This window comes from Rhinopithecus bieti, unplaced genomic scaffold (assembly GCF_001698545.2).
Source record: "Rhinopithecus bieti isolate Rb0 unplaced genomic scaffold, ASM169854v2 scaffold_12686, whole genome shotgun sequence".
In the NCBI taxonomy this organism is placed as follows: domain Eukaryota; kingdom Metazoa; phylum Chordata; class Mammalia; order Primates; family Cercopithecidae; genus Rhinopithecus; species Rhinopithecus bieti.
Window position 1 is genome coordinate 188,097 of NW_016807231.1, and position 7,058 is coordinate 195,154.

At 43.4% G+C, this 7,058-nt stretch overlaps 1 pseudogene across 1 annotated transcript; it reads right to left on the bottom strand.

Annotated features, from left to right (window-relative positions):
* Positions 1-255: 255 nt before the first annotated feature.
* On the bottom strand, positions 256-6,385 carry LOC108535000 (eukaryotic translation initiation factor 4E-binding protein 1 pseudogene; annotated as a pseudogene). The gene is made up of 3 exons (XR_001887098.1): positions 6,323-6,385; positions 4,164-4,189; positions 256-1,068 (listed from the first exon to the last, which is right to left on the bottom strand). The product of XR_001887098.1 is annotated as a eukaryotic translation initiation factor 4E-binding protein 1 pseudogene (transcript).
* Positions 6,386-7,058: the final 673 nt, after the last annotated feature.

Consider the following 7,058-nt stretch of genomic DNA (forward strand, 5'->3'; position numbering starts at 1 on the left):
TCCTTTGTGGTCTGCCTATTTATCCCTCCATTAACCCCCGTTTTTACTGTCTTCGTAGTTTTGCCTTTTCCAGAATGTCATATAGTTGAGATTATACCGTATGTACTCTTTTCAGATTGGCCTCTTTTGCTTAGTAATATATATTCATGTTTCCTTTATGTCTTTTTGTGGCTTTCATAGTTGTTTCTTTTTGGCACTGAATAATGTTCCATTGTCTGGACGTACTGCAGATTTCTTTCTTTCTTTTTTTTTTTCTTGGCCCTAGGGCGAAGGTGGCTTTTATTTCCTCTCTTAGGGAAGGAGGGGAGGGAACTTTCCCAGGCACATCAACATAAGGAAGGGGTGGTTGTGCCCCCAGCAGCGAGAGGCTGGAATTGCTCATCATTTGGAAGGAAGGGTTTGTTCTTGTCCACTTCCTGGCCCTCAGCTGCAGGGTGTGCTGGCAGGGGTCACTCCCCTTGGGGCGGCAGCTCCTGCATCAGTGGAGGCACAAGGAGGTATCTGCTGGTGTTCACAAAGAGGAGGGGGCAGGTGCCCTGAGTGAGGGAGAAAGGGCTGGGGTGACTGACCCCACGCCAACGCCTGCCCAGTATGATCACTTTCATAAGGCCTGGCTGGTGGGACTCCTCCCAGGAAGGCCCTGAGGGGCTGGTGCTTTAAATGTCCATCTCAAACTGTGACTCTTCACCGCCTGCCCGCTTATCTTCTGGGCTATTACGCAGGTGGCTCTGGCTGGCTTCCGTGGGGGGCTCATCACTGGAAGCGCTGGTGACCCCGGGAATAGCAGGCAGATCCTTCGGGGGTGTTTTGGTCACAGGTGAGTTCCGACACTCCATCAGGAATTTCCGGTCATAGATGATCCTGGTACCTCCCGGGGTGGTGCTGAAGAGTGTGCCGCCGGGGGTCGTGCTGTAGTCCCCGGGCGGGAGCTGCACGCCGTCGCCGAGCACCACCCGGCGAGTGGCGGGGATGGCCCGACTTGGGGTCTGGCTGCAGCTGCTGCCCCCGGACGTGGTCTCCTGTGCGCTGCACCAGCGAACCTCTCGCTGCCCTCCGTACTGCAGATTTCTAATGTAATCACCCACTGAAGGACATCTTGGTTGCCTTCAAGTTTTGGCAATTGTGAATAAAGCTGCTATAAATATATGTATGCAGGTTTTGGTGTGGACATGAGTTATCAACTTTTTTGGGTAAATACCAAGGATCTTGTTTGCTGGATTATTATGATAGAAGTATATTTAGTTTAGTTTTTTTATTTTTTTTGAGATAGGGTCTTGCCCTACCTCCCAGGCTAGAGTGCAGTGGCATGATCATAGCTCACTGCAGCCTTGATTTCCTGGGCTCAAGTGATCCTCCCACCTCAGCCTCCTGAGTAGCTGGAATCACAGGCGCATGCCACCATGCCCCACTAATTCAAAAAATTTTGTTTTGGTAGAGAGGGGGGTCTCACCTTGTTGCCCAGGCTGATCTCGAATTCCTGGGCTTAAGCAATTGTCCCATCTCAACCTCCCAAAAGAGTATGTTTAGTTTTGCAAGAAACTAAATTGTCTTCCAAAGTGGCTGTACTATTATGCCACCAGCAATGAATAAAAGTCATTATTTTTTTAAATGCTAGTGTTGATACTCTTTGGCCAGAAGCCCCTTCAAGTTGGCTCTTGAGTCCTTTTAAAACATCTTCAGTAGTCTTTGATTGCTTTGTGGTATGATAATATCCTCAAGCTCATCTCGAACATTTCCTGCCCCAGACTTGGAATCAGCCATTTCTTCAGGGAGCCATGAATCCTTTTAGTGGGAAATGCTATGAGCATAAAATATAGACTTTGTGTTTTATAGTAGTTTTGGGTGTAAGTACAAACGGAGCAAAAAATACAAAGATTTTCCATATATCAGTCTTCCCTACCCCTCCCAAAGTTCCCCTATTATTAACATCCATTAATTAATTGTGGTAATTAATCCAATGTACCACATTGCATTAATGTGGTACATTTATTATAATTGAAGAACCAATATTGATACATTATTACTAACTAAAGTCCGTAGTTTATGTTAAGGTTCACTGTTTGTGTTGTATAGTTCTGTGTTTTGACGAACACATTATGTCATTTGTCCACCATTATAGTATCATAGAGAATAGTTTCACTGCCCTACATATACCCTGTGCATCACCTATTTATCTCTATGTCCGTCTCTCTGAACTGTTAGCAAGTACTGATCTTTTCACTGTTTTGTCTATGTATATATATATATATATATATTTTTNCTCTGTCGTCAAGGCTGGAGTGCAGTGATAAGATCTCAGCTCACTGCAACCTCCGCCTCCCAGGTTCAAGTGATTCTCCTGTCGCAACCTCCCAAGTAGCTGGGACTACAGATGCTTGCCACCATGCCTGGCTAATTTTTGTATTTTTAGTAAAGATGGGGTTTTGCCATGTTGGCGAGGCTGGTCTCAAACTCCTGGCCTCAAGTGATCCACCTGCCTCGGCCTCTCAAAGCGCTGGGATTACAGGTGTGAGCCACCGTGCCCGGGCTTCCGTAAATAGTTTTTAAAGTTCCATCAGATGAAAGAGGTTGCTGAAAGGTCAAAAGTGAGGATGAATTATTACCCAGAGGAGAAAACCGAAAGCAGCAAATCTCTATGGGCGCAAGAGCAGATGAAATCTAGAAGGGATCGGCCTCTGTTTGAAGCAGCTAAAGGCACCATGAATGTTGACAAGGATTAAGATGGAGAGGACAACTAAGTCTAGAGGGAAACACTGCCCCAAGCAGAATTTCTACTACTACCTCTGGATTTCAAGTGGGGTACAGAACCCAGATTCTCTCAGAACCTGCCTCCCATATCTTTGTGTACCCTGGCTCAGGGGATTTAGCTCTTCTCTCTTCTACCCTCAGAGTCACCAACTTTCCTCCTACTCTTGGAGCCCTCTATTTTCAGACAATCCAGTTGTAGTACTTATCTCTAGGATAGCTTTGAAGCCTAAATGCGATAATATGCATAATATGCTTTCCACACAGCAAACACTCATTAATAATCAGCTTTATTGTTGCTGTGTTCAAGTCCCAGGACTTTCAGATCTTGAGGTCCTTCACCCTTTTATCTATCCTCAGATTTAATTAGTGTCACGACATTTTGGATTTTTTTTTTTTTTTTTTTTGAGACAGAGTCTCGCTCTGTCGCCCAGGCTGGAGTGCAGTGGTGTGATCTCTGCTCACTGCAAGCTCTGCCTCCCTGGTTCACACCATTCTCCTGCCTCAGCCTCCCGAGTAGCTGGGAAAACAGGCGCCCGTCACCACGCTTGGCTAATTTTTTGTATTTTTAGTACAGACGGGGTTTCACCATGTTAGCCATGATGGTCTCAATCTCCTGACCTCGTGATCCGCCTGCCTCGGCCTCCCAAAGTGCTGGGATTACAGGTGTGAGCCACGGTGCCAGGCCCAATTAGTGTAACGTCTTGTTGGATTTTAATTAGAATCAATCTTTTTGATGAAGCTTCACCCAATTCCCCTGCTTATATTTGTCTCTGTACATTAGCCCATATTTGAGGACTCCTTTTGCTTAAGGCCCAGGCCAAATGGCCACTGCCTTCCTACTACTTCCCCAGCTTTGCAAAGGACTGATAGAATGCCAAATGCCTTTGTCCATTACTGCAGTGTAGGTGAACTTTCTTTTCTACAGAAAGTAGGTCAATGAAACAACCAGGCTGGCAACATATATACCAATCTCACAATTGGCTCAGTTGTATTTGAAAGGTTGTACTTTTGTGTATGTGTGGGCAAAGTTGTAAATATTCTTCTACTCACTGGTATTTATTTACTTTAAATATGTATGCCATCCCTTCAGGATTATCCAGCCGGTTGGAGATGAGGGTATGTGGATACTTGTCCCTTTACTATTACCACTCAGGCTATAAACAGTGGGATAAAAACAGGGCAAATTTGGAGGTTGCTGTTTTATTTTTCTGGCCATGAGAAAGTGTATTTATTTTGAGGAGACTCAGACCAATGGTGCAATTTTATGTTCTTGGGGAAAAAATGCCTGAACTTCCATTTCTGAGAATGTACCCAGTAAAGAAGACACAGAACTACTGGAAATAATTAAATCTAGTCGGGGTGGGCTGTGCTGCTGCTATTGCTACAGGCCAGAAATAGGCCAAGATGAAACATACCGCTCTTCGGAGCTCCAGGTTTGGACCTAGAACCAGACATTTAACAGGTGCGAACACAGAAGAAAAATATAGCAGTTCTGCTTGTTCCTCTACATAGGTGCCTTAGATTTTCAGAAGCAAGATCCAGGTCATGCCAAGTCCCTGCAGTGATGAGATGCTCCCACAGAAGTACTGTGTGCAGACAATGCTTCTGGGGCTGTTGCTGGAGAGGTGGATATTTGTGTCTGTAAGATCTGTCTTTGCCAACTACTTAGTAGACTGATGCCATCAGTCAGAAAGTGGTAGCTTCCTCTCTCAGCTCTTATGATAACTAGGATTAGGAAAATGACAGCTGCTGTGAACTCTTCCAGGATGATGTGGTTTGAATCTGTATCCCCACAAAATCTCATGTTGAATAGTATTCCCCAGTGTTGGTGGTGTGGCCTGTGGGAGGTCGTTGGATCATGGGAGCAGAGTTCTCATGAATAGGTTAGCACCACCCCTTTGGTGCTGTTCTTGTGATAACGAATGAATGAGTTGTCATGAGATTTGGTTGTTTAAAAGTGTGTAGCACCTCCCGCCCCCTTCTTCCTGCTCTGGCCATGTAATATGTGCCTGCTTCTCCTTCACCTTCCACCATGATTGTAAGTTTCCGGTGGCCTTCCCAGAAGCAGAAGCTATTATGCTTCCTGTACAGCCTGTAGAACTGTGAGCCAACTAAATCTCTTTTCTTTATAAATTACAAAGCCTCAGATATTTCTTTATAGCAGTGCAAGAATAGACTAATGCATAGGAGGTGTCTCTAGGACAAGTGGTTCATGGACTGATGTCTAGGTCTGGCCAGTGAAAGTGAGGCAGGCTGAGTATGAGAGCTATTTTGGAAGGAAAAAAAATGACTAAAAGCATATTGAGGTTGAGGTCAGGCTGGAATGGGGAGATACCCTATTAGTGGGATGGAAGGCCAAATATAACACTGGGATACTAATCTGAAAGCCTAGTTTGGACGCTACTTCTGGCCTTAGAGTGGTGCGTTTCTAGTCTTAGGTTTTTATAACTTTCCAGACTAGAGGTTGTGTGTTTTTCCAAAATAGAGAGAGGTTGAAGCTGAAGGTAAAGGGACCAGGCTACTAGGATTTAGAAATCTGCAGAGGAAAAAGCTAGGTAGGATTGAACCTAATCGGTTTGGGTGTACTTCTAAGAATTGTTTAAGTGGCTCAATTGGCATCTTAAAATCTAGGTTCCCTTCTGCCTTCCCCCTTTTCTGGACAGCTAGTTATTTGCAATTAGCAATGAGTTAATTGCTTGGAAATATTTACTTGACTGGGCTGATATTTATTTTTATTTAAAATTTTTTTTATTCCCATAGGTTATTGAGGAACAGGTGGTGTTTGGTTACATGAGTAAGTTCTTTAGTGGTGATTTGTGAGATTTTGGTGCACCCAACACCCTGAGCCAATACTTAAACTTGCTTCCAGGAAAGCATCTTGGAGAGTCAGAAATCTTTAATGGGTAGTTGGCTACAAAATGGAAATTAGATGGAGAAGGGATCCTTTTCTATTAATCTCCACTTAGGCAGTGATTAGACTTGTAGATAGAGCTAAGAATTTAATTGCTCAATGTCATCAGGAAGTCAATTACTTTAATCTCTCTTCAATAGTTAGCTATTAATTAACTAGAAATAAAGAGGACAATAATTGGAGATGAATTTGTTCAGCTATCTTGTGCCCTGTAGAGTCAATATTCTTGGCTGTTAATGACATCTTGGACAAAAGAAAGTAGTCACAAAGAGACATTTTAAAAAGAGGCAACTAGCTGGAGGTGATGCTTGGTTAAGAGCAATATGATGGACTAGATAGACGTAGGGTATCTATCCTTCATTCTCTCCCAACGTTTTCCAGCAACCTTTTTCCCAGGACCCCACATAACAGTCCCAATCCTGAGACTACCCTGCTTGTAGGCATCAACCCAAGGTTTCATGTGTAATGATTGAGAGTAGAAGTTTCATCTCAAATCTCAGCTAAAACCTTAAAATGGCCACTTACCACCTGTGTGATCTTGCATAAATTAGATAATCTAAGTCTTAATTTCCTCAGGTATAAAATGGCAATAATAACAATAATTAACACTCTAATGTTTTACATGTATTTATTCCTGTAAGGCTGCTACCAAGAAACCCTTACTGAACCATTGGGCCCTCTCCGGGTTATAACCTGGAGTAGCCCATCTGTCTCTGACAAGCCCATCCCTTCCCTTTCCAATATGGCATCATTTTTTTTTTGAGTGTGGACTCTGGAGTTAGATAGATCTGGGTTGGAATCCAAGCTCACCTACTTCGTGGCTGTATAACTTTCGGCAAATCATTTAACCCATCTATGTCTCAATTACCTAGACTATCTGTAAAATAAAATTAATAATATGAAGTTACCTTTTGGGATTATCGAGATAATCCAATGAGTTGATACATGTAAAGAATTCAGAATAATGTCTGGCACATGGTAAGTGCCCCAAAAGTGGTAGCTATATTATAATCTATATTATTATCTCCATGCCGGCTCCTATTCTCTCAGGGACCTGATGGGTATCAAGTGGCTCATCTGACAAAATCATATAAACAGACACTTAGGTTTAGGTGTCTCCTCCCTACCTGCCCCATAAAACCAAAGGTACCATTAGTACCAGAGTATGGGTACTAAGATCATTTAAAAACGTGATCACCAAATTTTTGATACTCCTCTCATTAACAGTTGATGCCTAGTCCCTTCCCCTTGAATTTGGATTCTGTGAATGTCTGACCAATAGGATATGGTAGAAGTGACACTGTGTCAGTTTCTGGGCCTATATCTCAAGAAACTGGCATCTTCCTGTTCTGGGGGTGTTTGCTTTTGGAATCCAGCCACATGCTATGAGAAAGCCCAT